Source organism: Halichoerus grypus, chromosome X, assembly GCF_964656455.1.
Source record: "Halichoerus grypus chromosome X, mHalGry1.hap1.1, whole genome shotgun sequence".
In the NCBI taxonomy this organism is placed as follows: Eukaryota; Metazoa; Chordata; class Mammalia; order Carnivora; family Phocidae; genus Halichoerus; species Halichoerus grypus.
In genome coordinates this window covers 35,876,224-35,896,775 of record NC_135727.1, presented here as the reverse complement: position 1 = coordinate 35,896,775, position 20,552 = coordinate 35,876,224, and the positions used below count along the sequence as shown (strand labels likewise).

The 20,552-nt window shown below is 36.2% G+C and overlaps 1 long non-coding RNA gene across 1 annotated transcript in view; it reads left to right on the top strand.

Annotated features, from left to right (window-relative positions):
- The first annotated feature begins 4,551 nt into the window (after positions 1–4,551).
- Positions 4,552–20,552, top strand: part of LOC144380494 (uncharacterized) — a 135,621-nt gene continuing 119,620 nt past the window's right edge. The window contains exon 1 of the long non-coding RNA XR_013444666.1: positions 4,552–4,659. This is a non-coding gene — a long non-coding RNA (uncharacterized LOC144380494). The remainder of the gene's footprint in view (positions 4,660–20,552) is intronic.

The window sequence follows — 20,552 nt, the reverse complement described above, 5'->3', positions numbered from 1 at the left end:
TTTCATAATGCAAATTATGTCATAGTCTAATTTTTTTTTTCCAGAGAATTTTCTATAGAACCTTAATTCCATTAGCTCTGAGAAAAAAGGTTTCGTGGTCATGGTCATAGAAGTTTGGGCAGTGCTGCATACTATATTCCCTTCTTAGGAATGCATGCAATATCGTATGTTAAAAGCTCTGAAAAAATACTGTAATGAAGAGATCTATTTAACAATAATCCATTTTTTCCAATTTATTTGACCATGGAACCAATTTTTGAAGACCACCTCTTAACACCTTGCAAAAAGCTCTCTCATAGAACATGTTTTGGGAAATGCTGCTCTGTCATAGGGACCATTTGCAATTTTCTAAATAACCGTATTTTACTTTTTTTTTTTTTCATGGGGTGAGGAGAATTCATCTGGTAGTTCATTCCTGCAAGAAGAGACCCTACAATGCCCTTTTCCCCCTTGCCGATCCAGAAAACTTACTTATCCTTCAAAGCCCAGCTCATGTTTAATCTCCTATAAAACCTTTTCTGTCACACCGTACACTTTTTCCTAAAGCAAATTTAATTGATTTTCTATGATATCACCGAACTTTGCTTATAACACTTTAATATTATGTCTCGCATTTTGTGTGTCTGGCTTCCTCCTCTGGTAAGCTGTGAGCTTAAGGAAAGGGGCCACATCTTATGCATTTTCCTGTCTTGAGTGCCTAGCACAGTGCCAGGTATCTGAGAGGCACATTCAAACATCAATGAATTAATGCTCGTTGCATGAATACACATGAAATCATTATTCCAATGCAAGCTGATATATAATTAAAGACTGAATTATATACTATATATGAAATGTTATAAGAATTCAAAAAATGGAATCAGTGAAGACTGGTATAATTAAGGAGTTTTATAAGGGAGGTGGGTCTTGAACTAGAGTTTGAAAGATGAGTAGAATTTGTGTGAAGTAAACACTCTAAACAAAGACAGAGCCAGGCATTGTCTGGCATGTTAGTGGAATAGTCAGGGAAAATAATGGATGCTGAAGGGTAGAAAAAATTAAAGTTGGGGAGTGAAAATGGCATCAAGTTATAAAAAGCTTTAAATGTCAAGTATAATAGTTTAAAAGCTGTTGGTTAAAGCATTAAATCAGGATGAAAGCAGGATTTAGCAGAGATTAGACAAAAACACCCAAGACACGTACTGATTTAAATTAAGGTCTCTGTTATAAGAGTCGCCAATTCTGTCATGTTTGTTAAGTGGCCTGTGCCATTCACATATACAGAGTATTAAGGCTCATGTTTTAATTGCATTGGCTTTATAATTCCTAACATAAATGTAGTAATTTACAGATAAAGTATTATCATGAAAGCAGAATCTTCCTCTCTTCCCCCAATATTTTTTTTTCTGACAAAATGTTTGTTCATAAAACTGTAAACATGGTCCCCATAAATTAAAGCACTAGAGGTGAACCCTGCTCCTGGGCATGAATCCAAATTCTAGAATTCTTACATTTTGAAAGGTACATGTAGTCCTTTGAATTCATTCAAGGAAAGGTATTCCTTAACAGAGAAGCAAGACTTAAATTGGCATTCATCTATCTTTCTTTAGCTCTAACTCATTAAAATAATGTGAAATTAGTTTGTAGACCATCATATTGAGTTTTTAATGTACCTATTATCAAATTTTTTTTTCTTTTAATGAGATGGTTAGCTCCAGGAGAATATTTCAAATCTAATAATTGGATTTTGGATTGGCTTATTCCAGGAATATATTTCCTAAATTTTTCTGAGTGCTGCTGAATGAAGTTTCTTAAACTTTTTCAATCAAAGTTTCACTTTGTTGGAATTGATGAGTCCAAACCTGCTTGCTTATTTATTTCTAAATCAAACCTTTACTTTTGATATGATATCTTTGTTTTAAAAGACTTTATTTATTTTGAGAGAGAGAGGGAGAGAGTGTGTGTGAGTGGGGGGAGGGGCAGGGGAAAAGGGAGAGAGAGAATTTCAAGCAGACTGCCCTGAGCGCAGAGCCCCACATGGGGCTCGATCCCACAACGGTGAGATCATGACCTGAGCTGAAATCAAGAGTTGGATGCTTAATTGACTGAGCCACCCAGGCACCCCTTGATATGATATCTTTAAGGAATGTTATAAGAAATACATATTATTTTTATTTTTTATTGAGACATAATTGACATATAACAATATATTAGTTTCAAGTGTACAGCATAGTGATTCGATATCGGTTTAATTGTGAAATGATCACCACAATAAGTCTGGTTAACATCTATCACTACACATAGTTGTGATTTTTTTTCTTGTGATGAGAACTTTTAAGATCTACTCTCTTATTAGTAACTTTCAAATATACAATACAGGATTGCTTACTATCGTCATCATGCTGTTCATTACCTGATCAACTTATTTTTAATGGTACCTTACTAATCCTCTTTTTCTCCCTTTACCCTGGTTTATTTTTCTTCACATTACTTATTACAACCTGGAATATTTTATATTTACTTGTTTATTTTCTGTCTCTACTCACTAAAATGTAACATCTGTGACAGTAAGGACTTTGTTGTGCTTACTGCCACATTCAGCCTTCTTAAAACATTGTCCAGAACATAATAGGTACTTAATAAATATTAGTTGAATGAATGAATGAATGAGTGAATGAATGAATGAAATAAAGAATACTTTAAATGCTTTTAAGCCTAAAATGAGTTATTTAAAAGCAGAATTTTTTTTCTTTCAATGAACAAATACTTAATAAGCTGTTTCTAAGGGTAAGATATTGCATTAGGCACCTGAGGCATACAAAATAAATCCTATAGAGCCATGTCTGCCCTCAAGGAGCCTTTTAGTGGGGAAGATAATGTATGCATATAAATAACTTTAATACAAGGCAAAAATAAAACATTCAGGAAGAGAGGGCACAGATGAATTGTTATGAAAGTTAAAGAGAGAAAAAACTATTTTTGGCTTATGCAATCAGGGTGAACATCATAGGTGCAAGAGAGCCTTTGACACATACATGGTAGGTAAACATTTGGACATGGTTTGGAAGTAAATATATTTTAGACAGAGGAAGAAAGATAAATAAAATGCAGGAGTATGAAAGTATAGGGACTTTAAAGTATAGGAACTTGAAGGAAGAGTAGGATTCAATCTGCAAAAATGAGAGGGGGAATTTCCTGGAGAGGATACACCATGAGCAAAGATACAGAGATGAGAAGGTGAGAAGCATTTTTTAATTTTTCATCTTTTTTTGAGCAGACTGTAATGGTATGTGGATCGAGTAATTAGATGACAAATGCTTGATGTGAATATAGCCCATAGTCTGTAAATATTAAATGAGATGATTTTTCTTTCACTGAAGAGGCCCAATGAAATCTTCTCTTATTTAGATCTACTTAGTACACTAATAATGTATAATAGTGGAGCATTCAGCTGTAAATGAAAGCTGTGAATTGAGAAAAAATGAAATGGCTTATTTCAGAATGTGTCTGATAGTCTATATGATGAGAAATAACTGGCTTGACTGAATTTTTATTTTTCAGTTGATGGTTAGTTATTGTGTACGTAGATGTGAGCAAAGAATAAATGTATGTTTGGAGTACATCTTTTGGGCTTTTATACTGATTCCACGTTCTTGTTGTCATGACTACCTAACTTAGGCATAAAATAGAGCAGATGTTCCTTTATATGAATACCTACATAAGCTCTCTACATATAGCCTATACTATTCATTAAATCAAAGGAAGTAGTAGGAATAACTGAATTTGTATTTAAGTGAAATTCTGCACTGGTGGTAATGATGGGTTTATTATAGTCCTTAGAATGTAATATGAGGGCAGGCTGTCCCTGTGTAGTGACTCAAAATGGTTATCAAAGAAACAAGAGATGGCAAAGGAAGGTAAATGGAAAGGCCTTAAAGGCCTTGGTTCTATTTAGCAGTTTGCCTCAAACCAGCATGGTGACCATCGAACCAAAGGTTTCTGTGGATTTTGTCAAGGAATTTTTTCCCCTCAGATTTCTGGTGCACTGGGTATATCAGAGAGGGAAAAACAAATTTAAGGGGCTCCTGGGTGGCTCAGTCGGTTAAGCTTCTGACCGGCTCAGGTCATGATTTCAGGGTCCTGGGATCAAGCCCTGAGTGGGGCTCCCCGCACAGCAAGGAGTTTGCTTCTCCCTCTCTCTCTGCCCCTCCCCCTGCTTGTGCTCTCTCTTTTTCAAATAAATAAATAAAATCTTTAAAAAATTTTTAAAAATATCAAATTTTAAAAAAACTAAAAATAAATTAAAAATAACTTTAAAAATAAATAAAATTGGAGATTAAGGAATAGTTGGCCTGATTCTGCCTTTTTACTCAAATGTCAGACAAGGGATAGACATTCAATGGCCTATGGGACCCTCTGCCTACAACCCCAGGCCTCACCCTCCCCGCGCATTGGCTGTGTGTGTGGGGGGCGGGGCTGGGGGGGACGGGGGGGGGTAGGGCACAGACTCCCGCCCCACGTCACCCTCCCACCCTTGGCTCACGGAGTCAGCGGGACCAACATCCTCTGCGAGTGGGCATTCCGCCTCACCTCTTGGTGTGTGTCTTGGGCGGCCCTCCGGATGGAGACGAGTGCCGAGTGCCGCAACGCTGCCGCGGATGCTGCCAGCTGCCTCGACGGGTGAGCGTGTTGTCTCTGGCCTTGTGTAGGCTGACAGAAGTCTGGTTTCCATTCCAGCAACCCCTTTCGGGTCACCACGGTGGCTAGAGTGTCCAGGGAGCGGGTTTTAGTCTGTAAGGAGGTAGGTCTGTCTGTCCCCTTCCCGGGGCGGATGCCTTTTTCTCCCACTGCGCTTGCCCAGAGCACAGACCCCTCCCCAAACCCCGCCTTTCTGAACGCCTTTTCTGGCCATTGGCGGGACGTTGGCAGGGACGACCCTCGGTGAGAAAGTCTTCTCTAGTGTTCGGAGAGGGTGCCTTGCAGTACCAGACCCCCCCGCCCCCAGCCACTGCCCTTACTCTGCATGTAGTGGCCACTGATCAGGACACTGTGAACAGAGCTGTGCTCCTTTGGGAGGGGTCCACTGCCCCGCAATGGCGCAAAATGCAGCTCTTTCCCTAAAAAAAGCATAAACAAGCCAACAGTGTTCTGGTCAGCCTTTTTAGGAAGGTATCCCGCCCATAAGAATGAAACACACTTGGTCTATATATAATATTAAAACTTTACATTACCAAACAATAATTACCTTAGTTAGAAATTGAGCTGGGGTAAAGAGACAGGTTGAATTAACCCTTTGTGGTAGCTGAGTGCCAGAGTGCCAGGCCAGTTGGCAGAAATAATGGATCATGTGTCATGAGGTTGTTAGGAGATTTCATGAGAAAGTATGTAAAAAACTTAGCATGTTGTTAATGATCAAAGTTTATTGTTTTATATTGCTGTTTTTTAAAACTCTTTCATATCTCATCATTATATGTTTTCTCCTAGTACTTTTACATTTTAATTTTTTGTAAATTTTTATTTTTAATTCACTGATTCTCAAATCTTTTTTATCTCAGGACTTCTTTACCCTCTTAAAAATTATTGAGGAACTCTAAAAGCTTTTGTTCATGTAGGTTATATATATCAATGTTGGGCATATTAGAGATTAAAACTAAGAAATTTGAACTATATTTATCTATTTAAAAAGAATATTAAATCTATTACATACTAATATACACCTTTTTAAATGAAAATAACTGTCTTTTTCAAAACAAAAATAAATTTAGTGAGAAGACTATTGTTATTTTAGACCTTTGCAAATCTTTACAATATCTGGCTTCATAAAAGACACATTAGGTAGCCTCTGAAGCACTCCATGATATACACATAAGAGAATAAGAGTGAAAATGACAAGTTATCCCTTAGTATTTTTATGAAAATTGTTTTTAATCTTGTGGACTCTCTGCCAGGTTCTCAGTAACCTCCAGTGGTCCTCAGATCACACATTGAGAACTGTTGCTTTAATCCAACTGGTATATAATGTAAGACGTATTTTTTCTAAATAACCAAATCCACATACTGATATTTCTTTTTTCCCCCACATGAGATTTGAAATGCCATCAGTATTTGCTAACTGTAAAAAATAAACACACACACACACACACACACACACACACACACACACACAGAGGCATATATACCTGGGTTTGTTCCTAAGCTTTCTGTACTCTTTCTTGTTATGTTTCGGCACTGGCACCACTCTTCTAATTATTTAGGTTTATATTGTATTATTTTAATGTCAGTAATATAAATTCCACTTCCCATTCTCATTTCATGTCATTTTAATAGGATTTTTATTCTCCATAACTCTACTGAAACAGCTCTTATCAAAGACACCAAAGACCTACATATCGCCAAAGCCAACAGCCAGTCCTCTGTCATTATTTTCACTTTTCAAATGTATTTGTCATGATTGGCCATTTCCTCCTTTTTGAAGCATTTTCTTTTCTTGGCTTCCATAACACTACACTTACATGGTTTCTTCCTATTTCATTGACTACATATTCTAAGCTTGATTACCCTCTCTTATATGACTTTTTTTTTTTTATTAGAGAGGGCGGGGAGGGGCAGAAGGAAGAGAGGGAGAGAGAGATAATCTTAAGGAGGCTCCATGCCCAGTGCAGAGTCCGATGCGGGGCTCGATCTCACAACCTTGAGATCATGACCTGGGTGGAAGATCCTTAACCAGCTGAGCCACCCACGCGTCCCTCTCTTATATGACTTGTAACTGTTAAAATGGTTAAGTTATATCCTGGGCCACTTTCTCTTCTCTTTCTATTCTCTCTCCTTGGGCATTGCAAGTAATCACAGAACTTAAAATACCATTTAAAAGCCAATGACTCAAATTTACATCTCAAAGGAATAGCCATGACAATCATAATTAAAAAAGAATAAAGCTGGAGAATTACACTACTGGGTATTGAGACCTATTATAAAACTGTAGTGATTAAAACAGGTGTAAAAATAGACAAACTGTTTAATGGAACAGAATGTAGTAAAAAAAAAACATATACCTACATATACACAGTCACCTGTTTCATGACAAAATGACACCATAGTACATTAGGGAATGGATACTTTTTAAAATGGTGCTGGCTCAATCAGATATCCAAGTGAGGAAAATTGTATCTTGACCCTTACTTCACATCATATACAAAGATCAATTTTAGATGTATTGTATATGAAAGGTAAATTGATAAAAGCTTTTAGAGGAAAACATGGAAAACATATTTATTACCTTGGAGAAGGCAAAGAGTTCTTAAAAGAGCTAACCATAAAAGAAAACAATGACAAGTTATACTATATTGTGATTTAAAACTTGTTTTTATCAAAGATTCCATTAAGAGTTAAGAGGTAATTTATAAAGTGGGACATGATATTTGAAAGACACATAACTAACAAATGACTAGCATTGAGAATAAAGAACTCTCACAGATCAATAAAATGATTGGTAACAAAAAAGAAAGGGGTGCCTGGGTGGCTCAGTCGGTTGAGCGTCTGCCTTCGGCTCGGGTCATGGTTCTGGGGTCCTGGGATCGAGCCCCACATCTGGCTCCCTGCTCAGTGGGGAGTCTGCTTCTTCCTCTTCCTCTGCCCCTCCTCTCACGTGCTCTCTCTCTCAAATAAATAAATAGTCTGTTTAAAAAAGAAAAATAGGCAAACAATTTAAACAGATGCTTCACAAAAGAGACTCTCCAATGGCCAAAAAAGGAAGAAAAGTTGCTCAACTTCATTAGTCATTGGGGAATGCAAATTGAAACAATAAAATACCATATACCCATCAGGATGTCTAAAACAAACAAAAATAAAAAGTAAAAAGGAGAATGGTTAGTGAGGATATAGACTGCTGGTATTTTCAAACAGTACTAGCATGGGTGTTAATTGGTTTAAACACCTTGAAAAACTGTTTGATAGTATCTAATAAAATGATAAATTCATACCCTATCACTCTGCAATTCCAGTCCTAGGTAAATACCCAAAAGAAGGTCATATGTAAGTTAAAAAGGAAACAGGTAATAAAGTATTCGTAGCAGACTAAAGTAGCAAATGAATGCAAATTACTCAAATGCTCATGACCAGTAGAGTGAATAAATGTGGAAAATTCACCAATGTAATACTATATAGCAATAAAAAAGATTGAAAATATATATGGAGCTCACAAACACGTTGAGCAAATGAAAAGACACAAAATATATTCTCTATGATTTTATTAATATAAAGTGCAAAAACATATATGAGCCAATACACGCTGTTTAGATATCAAGATAGTGATTACCCTTTGGGAATGAGAAGACAGGGTGTGGGGGCACATGGGATACTTCTGGACACTAGTCATGCTCTGTTTCTTTTTTTTAAAGATTTTATTTATTTGAGAGAGAGAGCACAAGCGCAGGGAGGGGCAGAGGGAGAAGGAGAAGCAGACTCCCCTCTCAGCAGGGAGTCCCATGCAGGGCTCAATCCCAGGACCCTGAGATCATGACCTGAGCCTAAGGCAGATGCTTAACTGACCGAGCCACCCACGGGCCCCATGCTATTTCTTGATCTTGGTGTCGGTTATATAGGAATGCTTGAAAATTTGTTGAGAACTTTTAATATGTACACTTTACTGGATGTATATGATACTGGATGTCTATGATACTAAAATAAGAGATTTAAAAAAAAAAAGATTTCTTATTTGAGAGAGAGAGAGAGAGTACATGCAAGTTGTGGGAAAGGTAGAGGGTGAGAATCTTCGAGCAGATTCCCACTGAGCACAAAGCCCAACGTGGGGCTTGATCTCACCACCCATGACATCATGACCTAAGCCGAAATCAGGAGTCGGGCACTTAACCAACTGAGCCACCCAGGTGCCCCTGATCTAAACTTTGGATATCATTGCTTACTCATGATCTCCACTTAGGTATCTAATGAATATAACAAACTGGATATGATCAAACAGAACAGTTGAGTTTTCTCCACCTTACACTCTTTCAAATCCATTCTCCTCAAACATTTCTCATTTTAGTAAATGACACCCTCTTTCTTAAGCTAAAAACCTAGGAGATATTCTTGATTTTTTTCTTTCCTTCATAGTGCACATCCAGTCCTTCAGTAAGTCCTCTTGGATTTACTTCCAAAACATATCCTATTTATGATTACTTCTCACCATTTCCAATGTTAAAATATTACTCCAGGATACCACTATCTCTTGAACCTTGCTCCAGCTCTCTAGCTAGTTTTCCTGCCTTTATACCTACCCTTCTCCCGCCCACAGTGCATCTTTCTAAAGAGTAAATCACATCATATGACTTAAAACCTTCTGCTGACTATATTTTAGGGTACTAAAATAACTGTAGATGAGTAAGATTTTTCCTTTTCTAGTTAAGAATCTCACCTGATACATGGGGAAAGAATGAAGGATTAGAAAATCGATATTGTGTAACACTTAATGAGAAAATTGATTTAGGCAATGATCTTTAAAGGATAAAAGCAGTGAGTGAAGGATTTATGGGTGACTTTACAATGGAGGGATCAGGCTGCCATCGCATGACTCTTCTGATCAATCACTAAAAATTACAACCAGAAATTGAGTGTCTTCTCAAGAAGAAAAACATAACACAGCCTTTATATATATATATATATATATTTAAAAGTTGAACTTGAATCTGATTAAGGACTATCTTCCATTTAAAGAAATATGGGAACTAGATAAACAAGTTAACATCACAAGGAAGTGAATCCACTATATCGGGACATTGTCCAGTAAAATGGACTTATATTCTTTTACAACTCAGTGACGTGAAGAAAAGGAGGGGGTTTTTGCTTTAGCGTGAAAGAAGAATAACAAACGTAATGTGCAGAACTTGTACGGATCCTACTTTGAATAAACCAATGGTGAAAGATGTTTGTGACATAATTGGATAAATTTGATTGTAGACTATTATATGACACCAAAGACTTAATTGTAACCACTGTTAGGTATGATAATGGCATTGTAGCTATGTAAGAAAATATCCATACTTTTCAGAGATGCATACTGAATGATGTATATAGAGGTGAAATGACATGAAGTCTGGGATATTTGCTTAAAATATATAAGCAAAGAAAACACAGATGAAGCAAATATAAAATATTGATAATTAATGAATTTGGGTGATGGTTGTATGGGGTTTATTATACCATTCTTTATTGTATATATTTTTAGGTTTTTTTTTAATAAAAAGCAAACAAATCTCTGATGGCTACCCAAACCACTTATAATAAAATCCAAACCCCTTATAGAAATCTTATAAGATTTACATGATTTGTTTACTTCTCTGACTCATCTCTCTCTATCCCCCCCCCCCATTCACTACCTTCTAGCCATTCTTCTAACGTTTTGGGGCTTTTTTATTTTATTTTTTTGAGATTTATTTTAGAGAGAGACAGAGAGTCTGCATGAGCAAGGGGAGGGACAGAGGGATAGGAAGAGAGAGAATCTCAAGCAGACTCCCTGCTGAGTGCAGAGCACTATGTGGGGCCAATCTTATGACCCTAAGATCATGACCTGAGTCAAAACCAAGCGTCAGACATTTAACCGAATGTGCCACCCAGGCGCCCCTAACCTTTTTGTTTTTGAACACATGCATACCGCTCTTTTCTTTTTCAGAAGACTTGAATTTGTTGGCTTTTTTTCTGTTTGAAGTGCTCTTCCTCCAAATAATTCCATGGCTGCTCCTCTTCTCAACACTGGGGTTCCAACTCAAATATTACCTCCTTGGAGAGCTTGTCCTCAACCACCCTAGCTAAAGAAGCCTCCATACTCATACTCTGCTACAGGGCCCTATGCAGAAGATCAGATGACTGTTCAGCAAATATTTACTACCTACTCCTCTTCCACTGGAGGAGTATATTTCCTTTCTCCAATGTTGTTGGGCTTGGCCAGGTGAATTGTTATAACCAATTTGGCCAATTGGATATGAGCAGATGTAAGCAAGCAGACTTGAAATGTGTTTGCAATTAGGCACCCTTGCCCTTTTTGATAGAGCCATGGAAAGAGCTTTCTCAGGGTAGCTGCTACCCCTTCTTTATTGATCTTGTTACTAATAGCTCTAAAGTACTACACAGATTTATTATAATTGTCAAAATCTATCATAGTGACTGGCAAATAATAGGTGTTCAATAACATTTTATTGAGTAAATAAATGAGAATCGGGCCATGAAGATTTGGAGAGGTCTTGATTTAGGATCCTTTGGCTACCTCTTAGGGCCTCTAATTGTGGTACAGAATCCTATGTATTGGGAGGCAGGATAAAAAAAAATCTCATCAACCAAAGTGAAAGGTCAGATTTCATGGCTTATCATAGTTTGCATTATGAACTTTATTTGCCCTCTACAAACCTTCTCAAAGCCTTGCGTGGATGCAGTTTCTCATGCAATTTCTGTCCCTTTTAGAAAATGGTTGGAAGAAAAAAGATAATTTAGATGTAATAAGGATAGATCTTTCCATGAGATAGTTCTCTTCTGATTTGTATTTTCTATCTTAATGTAAAATTTTACAGCAGTCACAGAACCAATAGTACCATGTCCCTTATTTTACAGTTTGTGAAGTTTTCATATATTTTTTACCTAATTTTTTCCTCTGTATTGTTGAGATATTACACTGGAAAGTCATAGGTCCCCCCGTGTCCTGATGCCGCTGTTACTTCTGACCTTTAGGAAAGTTGTATCCAGGAGTCAGGGTAGTTAGTCCTCCATCTGAGTGAATGATGAAAAGTTTCCTACACTTTCCAGGAATCTCCGTTCACTCCAGAAGGATCCCTTAGAGGAGAGAGAGGTAGATAATGAGGTTTTATTGCTCTGATTGAGCTGCTTATTAAACCTCACACATCATGGATGAGTATGAAGGGCAAACAAAGTTTATACCTTGTATGTGTTAAAATCATGATAGGAGCTAATGCATCATACATTTACAATCGTGATTATTTTTAAATATAATCCTTAGGGATCATGCTTTACTTTGAAGTTCAGATTACTATATCCTATGATTGCGTACCATTGCCTATTTCAATCCATTACTAGTAATTGTTGTTATGCTTTCCTAGCATTCTAAATCTAGTTTATTATTTGATCCTAAAATGCCATCCCAGAGAAGTCCTCAATTCTCTTTATTTCATCTGATAACTGGTCTGTTTATCTGTGTGCTTTTCTTACCACTTTACCTTCATCCCCCAATCCTGACAAACCCTTTCCCACTAGAGTCATTATAATTCTGAAATTTAGTGCACATTCCAATACGACATCCCTTTATACATTGCTCAGTAGAGTATTCATTCTAAAAAATATTTATTGAGCACTTGTTACAGGGTACTGCTCGATACTGGATTTTGAAAAAAAGCATGAGTTTTGGTCTTCCATTACTGGGTCTTTTTCAGTATGGCTTTTTGGTTAATACTTTAATGTTTTTCTGGGCCTATCACCTATGCTAATCTTCTTTCAGTTACTAGAAGTTCCTTGCTGGGATTCTTCCTTAATATTTATATGGTATATCCCCCAAATTAATCAGTGATCATGTGGGTCAGGAAAAGAGTTGTGGAGTGTAAGCAGGTGTGAATGAAGGCCTGAGTTGGGAAGGAATTACAGCATATTTTAGAATAACCTATAGCTGCTGGTAAATATTTAGGTATTTCTTATGGACCCTACTACAGGGCTTGGCTTTGGACCTATCCCAAGAACTATTCCATGATGTCATAGTACTGGTAGAACGTCAACCTTAAGTTGACATCAAGGTTTTCAGAGTTTTGAAAGGTGTACCTCCACTCATGATGCCTAGAACTATGGTTGGTGGTGGTTCCTAGGCTGCCAACACTTTGACTCTTCTCAATTTAACCTTTTTGAAAAACAAACAAACTCTAGATTAACTCGTATCAGAAGATATGAATTCCATTTCTGACTCTGTCATTGGCTAGTTCTTTCCTCTTTGGCTATTTTCTTTCTGTAAAATGAGGGATGATCCCCAATATGAATTCCAGCGATGATATTCCCTGATTCTATGACTATATAATGAGCCCTTGAAAGATGCTAGTTACTGTATATATTTCCATGGCATTTACAATCAAAGCTAAAGAACACTGAATATGGAAACCCATGGCTGAAGAAGTCAGGTACCATAAGAAGTCAGAAATTTATCATTGTCCTTTGTAGTCATTTTAATAAATGATTTGCATCTTCAGCACATGCATATCTCTTTAGTTATACAACTGCTCAATAATCAAGCATAAATGCCCTGTGGTAATTAGGGAGCATGCCTCCTACTGCAGAATGATAAAATATGAGAACTGGGATGGCTAATTATTGCTAAAGTAATTGAAGAATGAAATACCCTGATCAGCTTTTGCAAACTGTGTCTTATTTCCCTCTTTAAGAAAACAATGAATAAGAGCTTTTATTACAGACAGAAGAGAATGCATATCGGATTTTCAAACCCTTCTAAAGGCTTTCATTAAAGGAACTATCTAACCTTAGAAATGGCAGAAAAGACTTGGTCAAAAGAAAATGGAGAATCCAAATGCTCTAATTACTTAAAATATCCAGCCACAATGAAGCAGCACTGATCTAAAATCTGAATGGCCAAGCAAAGTAGAGGTTAGGATTGTCTCCCTCAATAAAGCATAAGCAAGCCTTCTATGCTGATAGCTGAGACCTTGCCCCCTTCTCCCCTTTCCCCAATGAAGTATCTGAGGGCTGGAAACACATTAGTGTTCTCTAGAAGTCCTGCTTTGAAGTTCAGTTTAAATGGGAAAAATAGACTTTTCTATGGAATTTTTGTGCTCTCAAAAAGGCTTATAGCAGAGAAAAGCTTATCCAACCTATTCTTTAAGGCTCATTTCAAGTCCCATCTATCTCCTCTGTTGTGAAGCATTTTATGATGAATTCTCCCCTCTTTGCTCCTTTTTTTTTTTTTTTTTTTTGCATCTATTGTGTATCACACAAATAGGATCTTATTGTTTAGGTTTGATATCACAGACTTTAGCATTTTAATATATACTTGCCTCAGTAATAGGATTCTCTTTTTCTACTCCTATGATTCCCCACAACATCTAGCATGATTCTGGGCACATAGAAGGTACTTGATTAAATGATTGATTAATCAATGTGGTTTGATGAAAAATGATTCGAAGTGACATGGACTGTGTGCAAATTTGAGAAAACAAATGTGACACTTGTATGCCTTGAAGGATATGCCATTATGATGCCTGATTAATGGATAAGCTTTATTTAATTCATCATCTTCTCATCATTGACCAACAAACACATAACATCAACATTAGTAGAGTAAAAAATTTTATTTTAGGAACACAGCAGTGTCACTAAAATAAAATGGGGTCAAACTTGGTCACACTGAATTTTTTTGCTTTCCAGGATATTCACGTTTATTTTTATAAAATTTTAAGTATCTATATATTCTTAGTTTCAGTGTAAGTTCATTTGGTCCATTTTAATAATCATTACAAGTATAACAGAGCTATTACCTCATGGTTATTATCTGGGTTTGTAACGGCTAATTTTATGTGTCAACCTGGACTTACATAAGGTCTCAGGTATACTTGGCCTTGAAAAGAAGAACTACTCATGTCTGACACCCACCTTGCTTTAGGCTGGCTTAGCACTATGTCATATCAGAAGTAGGTAACCCAATTAGATTCTAACTTGAACCTGAATTTCATATACCAGTTCTCATATTCCAGCTCTTCCTTGATTTCCTGAAACTGACTCTCTACTAATGCCTGTTTTTTTTTATTTTTTATTTTTTTAATTTTTAAGTAATCTCTACACAACATGGGGCTTGAACACACAACCCTGAGATCAAGAGTCACGTGCTCTACCGAGTGAGCCAGCCAGGCACCCCTACTAATGCCTGTTTAGTTGTATAGCTTGTTAACTGAATTCAAATGCCAGGATGAGGGGGAAAATGGAGTCTGGCATGGGGCTCTATTGCCGGGAGGAATAGGAGCCTTTTAATAATTTGCACAAAGGTACTCTATGGGCCTGGCCTGCCTATGGCTTAGTTACCAACTTTGGTTTAGTTTTAGCCTTGATCACTATGTATAACGTAAAACTTCCTGTCCCCTTTCAAACTGGCATCTCTGTACTGTCTGTACTTGGTTCACTTACTGCGCCCATTTAGACAAATTGCTTTTATTGCACTCACCCCATGGTGTACAGTAAGAGCCTAGTCTTACTGCACAGTATGCTAAGTATGCTCTCCCTCCCAAGTGGAGGAATTATCCTGGTTGTTGGCCTCTTGACTGTTTGTTACCATCATACTTTTTGGTGGAGGGTTTCAGACATTTTGCATATTAGAGGTCAAGCTCTCCAGTTTTAGCTGCAAATAAATTTGTGCCACTCTTCAAAAACCGCCCTTGTGGTTTGGTTTGCTGCTACCGAATGATATTAGTGATATTAGTGTGTTACAGTTACTGATTTCCTTAAAACTGAAAATAATGGTACTTTATTTGAAGCCTCAAGCATAGACTTTAAAGATTCATTATATATAAAAAGTAAATCTTCTTAACCAAAATGGTAAGTCTCTGGAAACATTAAATGTTTGAAAATATAATACTTTTATAGTGAGCTTTTCTTAAAAAGCAATTTAATTAAAAATTAAAAGCCTGGGTGGCTCAGTCGGTTAAACATCTGCCTTCAGCTCAGGTCATGATCCCAGGATCCTGGGATCGAGTCCCGTGTCGGGCTCCTTGCTTAATGGGGAGCCTGCTTCTCCCTCTCTCTGCTGCTCCCCCTGCTTGTGCTCACTCACTCTCTCTCAAATAAATAAATAAAATCTTTCAAAAACAGATAAAGGAATATATCTGGGTAAAAGAAAAAAAAATAGCTTTTCCTATTACTATCACAAATTATTAGTTTTTATTAATTTTAACACAAAATACTGTATGTTCCTTGAATCAAAGTTTAAATAATACATAAGTGTAGAGACTAATGAGTTAAAACCTTTCTTATTCCATTGACCTAACCAGTCCCACTTTCAAGGGGTAACTACTGTAAAAAGATTGATATGTTTTCTTCCAGATTTTTTCTATGCACGTTCAAACATATATGTTTGGATATTTTTAAATATTTATGCTTTTTTATTATGAGAAATGGTTTGTGGTCAATGTATTCTGAAAATGGCTCTTTTTAATATACTATTGAGGACATACTTTCATATTAGTACATTGGGAACTTACTTTTTTAATGGTATCATGACATTCCATAATCCAAATATACCCTGATTTATTCAACAAGTAATTACTTTGGATTTTAGATTGTTTCTTTTGCTGATACAAATAATGTTGTCATCAACATTCTCATACAAATACCTTCTATTATTTTTCTATTGCTGAATAATACATTGTAACAAACTGAGCAGACAAATTTGTTATCTTAAAATTTCCGTGGAAGCTTGATTAGGGAGGGATCTGCTTCTAAGCTTCTTCCAGTTGATGCCAGCATCATTTTCCTTAAGGCTATATGACTGAGATTCTTGTTTTCTTGCTGGGTGTTGGCCAAGGGACCACCCTCAGCTCCTAGAAGCCACTCTCAGTTCACTGCCATATGGTGCCCTCCATAGGCCCTTTCACACTTTGAATCTCTCTGACGTTGGGAAAGGCTCAGTCTCTTTATAAGGCTCACCTAATTAGGTCAGACCAGTCAGAATAATCTTTTTTTTTTTCCTACTAACTCCAAAGTCAACTGATTATAGTGACCCTTGAAAAATACAGGAGTTAGGGGCACTGAACCGCCATGCAGTTGAAAATCCACATATAACTTTTGACTCCCCTAAGACTTAAATACTAATAGCCTACTGTTGACCAGAAGCCTTACCAATAACATAGTCAATTAACACGTATTTTGTATACGTATTATATATTGTATTATGACAGTGAAGTAAGCTAGAGAGAAGAAAATGTTAAAATCGTAGGGATGATTACAGTACCATACTATGTTTATTGAAAACAATTCACATATAAGTGTACTAGCATTGTTCAAGCCTGTGTTGTTCAAGGGTCAACTGTAATAACATAATCACAGGATTGATTCCCATTATATTCACAGACCATGCCCACACTCAAGAGAAAGTGATAGAAGGCCTGTACACCAAGAGTGGGAATCTTGGTTATCTTAGAATTCTATCTATAACATACCCTTAGACTCTTATATAAATTTATATGTGGGGTAGAGTCACTGAAGTAGATTGCTGGGCTAAACGAGATAGGTGTTAGAAATTTTTATCCACACCTAACTTTTAAAATATTGTATTTCTTTATATTCTCACCAAAGCCTAACAGATTATTCTAACCCTAATCTGACATAATTAGAATGTAAGCACTACAAAGATAGGTTTTTCATTTTTTTTCATGGAAATATCCTTAATATCTAGACTAGTTCTTGGTATGTAGTGGATACTCTTGGTTAAGAACTTGCATAACAATCTTTTGCTACCTTATGGAAATTTCATTATCCTATAAAGCATTGATGTCTATTTTTCTGCTCTGAAAACTGCTCTTCCATTTACCCTTCAGAAAAAGACTGAATATCTCTCTGTTTCAGGAATTACTAGAGTACTATTAGTTTTGCTGTGCAATTAATCCTTTTCCCTGTCTTTGGAGAAAGGGAGAGGTATTTCTGCATCCTCCTTCTAGACTTTTTTAGCTGCAACTTTGGGTAGTTTCATCTGAATCCAGAGATGTGCATCCTTACCCCAGTTAGCTCATTTCATTGATAATCCCTAACAAATACCTTTAAAATACAAATTATTTTCAACTACAAAGAGGCTACATCTCTGACAACAGAACTTGCACAAAAAGTTAAACAAATGTTTTGCTTTTCAGTTTGAACAAGGTAAGAGGATTAACAGAAGAAAGGTGGACGTACCTAAGTTATGACAAATGAGGTGAAGAACATTTTGAGTGGGGGAGAATCCAAATCATATGTTGGGGAATAGAAGCAAGGTATTTGGTAGAGCAGTAAATATAATCCAGGGCAATTTAGAAAACATAGAAATCAAATTGTGTTTTTTATTTATCTTCCATTTTGACAATCAGAAAGTATTTTTTCAGCTTTATTGAAGTATGATTAACATATAACTTTGGGTAAGTTTAAGGTATACAATGTGATGATTTGATAAACATATATATTGTGAAATGATTACCACAGATTATTTAACACATCTCCATTACCTCACATAGTTACCTTTTTGTGTGTGAGAGAGAACATTTAAGATATTTCCTCTTAGCAACTTACAGATTTACAATACATATTTTAACTATAGTCACCATGCAGTACATTAGATTTGCAGAATTTATTCATCTTATAACTGGAAGTTTGTAGTTTGACCAAAGTCTCCCCATTTCTCCCACTCTCAGCCCCTGGTAACCACTAGTCTACCCTGTTTCTATGAGTTGGGCTTCTTTAGATTCCACATATAAGTGATAGATTCCATATTTGACTTGACAACAAATACCAGTATTTGTCTTTTTTTATCTTAGTTCACTGAGCATAATGCCCTCAAAGTTCATCCATCCTGTCACAAATGGCAGGATTTCCTTCTTTTTTTTAAATAAATGTCTATTTTAATGTTTTTCACAATAGAATAAATACTTCTCTTGATGACTGCAGATATGTAAGGCTGTTTGGTAGTATTCAGAACCACCACAGTAATGGTGGTCTTCCTGACTGGTGTGTAGTCTTAAGTAATTATAAGGAATTACTTCTCTGAAACTGCTGTCAAACCAGCAGGACTGCATTTATGCATCCATCATTTTCAGGGTTGTTGGTAACCTGGGCATATTTGCCCCAAATAACTTCGCCTCCTTGTGTCACAAGGCCCAACTCACTCACGTTCACCTCAATTACAGTGCCTTTGGTAATAACACCCAAAGTTGTATATAGTGGGGATGAAGGCTTCTTTTTTACACCAAGTACTGGCAGGCAAAAGGTGGCTTTCAATTCAGGATGTGTTACATGGGCCTTTTTGAAACGTAAGCCCATTGGTCTAATGAATCTTTCATATTTAGGTGGTTTTCAAGTAAAGCCATCTCCAACAAAGCAGACTTTAGTGACCATCCTCGTCCATGATTTCTTCTTTCTCTTTCCTGTTTGAATAACTTTTTTTTTTAATATTTTTTTTAAATTTTTTTATTGTTATGTTAATCCCCATACATTACATCATTAGTTTTAGATATAGTGTTCCATGATTCATTGTTTGTGCATAACACCCAGTGCTCCATGCAGAACGTGCCCTCCTCAATACCCATCACCAGGCTAACCCATCCTCCCATCCTGTTCGAATAACTTTTAATACTTCTGTTTCTCCCTGGGCACGAACTTTGGGTAAAGGAACTTCCCATTTTCCCGCTTTCTCTTTCTGTTTTTGTTTCATCATATTGGAAAGTACTTTAGCTCGGGACTGTCCCTCTCTGTCCAGTAGATACGCAGGTACTGCTCCTTGTGGAGTCTTTTCATCATTCTTTTGTTTGGTGTTTCTCTTTTCATGCATCTTGGTAGTCTTTTTCATTTGTATTAAAAGATGATTGGTCTGAAAGCTAAGCTCTACCATAAACAGCGCCATGCTGAGGATTTCCTTCTTTTTAAAAGCTGAATGTTATTCCATTGTGTGTATATACCACATTTTCTTTATCCATTCATCTGCAAACAGATATTTAGTTTGTTTCCATATCTTAGTTATTGCTGATAGCGCTGCAGTAAACATAGGAGTGCAGATATCTCTTCAAGACAGTGATTTCATTTCCTTCAGATATATATCCACTAGTGGGAGTGCTGGATGAGGTGAATTTTTAGTGGAAATTAATTAGATTGGGGAATAGAGTGGGAAGGTAATGTTGCATTTGATAGAAGATGTTAGAATCCTTGATTAACAATTTACAGTAATAAAATTATATTTTAAATTACAAAAGTAATACATTTTCATCTTTTAAAAATCCAAAAATACAAATAAGAGAAATAAGTTCGAAACAGACTACATGAAGAAAAAATAAAATAAAATCTTGATTTATTTTTTTCCAGCCCTTTTGTTTATGTATCATACATTTACCTTATAATTTTACCAAAAAAGGAATAATAGTAAAACTATTATTTGATGAGTTTCTTAAAATCTTAAAATATTGTGAATAACTTTTACTGTCTTTCAACACACATCTATGGTACAATTTTTCATGACTATAAAATCTTATATTCTAATAATGGAGCTTGTTTTATATAATCAATTCCTTGTTCAACTAAACCATTTAGTTGTTTTTAAATATATTTTTTTATTTGCAAAATTATTATAAAGCAAAATTGATTTTTTTTCCATTTGGATTTTAATAAATGCATAGATTTATGCAACCACCACCATTATCAGGATACAGAATCTCAAAAATCTCTGTACTATCTCTTCATCGTCATTCTCACCCCATCCACATCTCCTGGCAACCATTGATCTCTTTTCTGTCACTATAGTTTTTTCGCTTGTTTAAAAGTGTCAAGTATATGGAATCATACAGTATGTAATCTTTTGA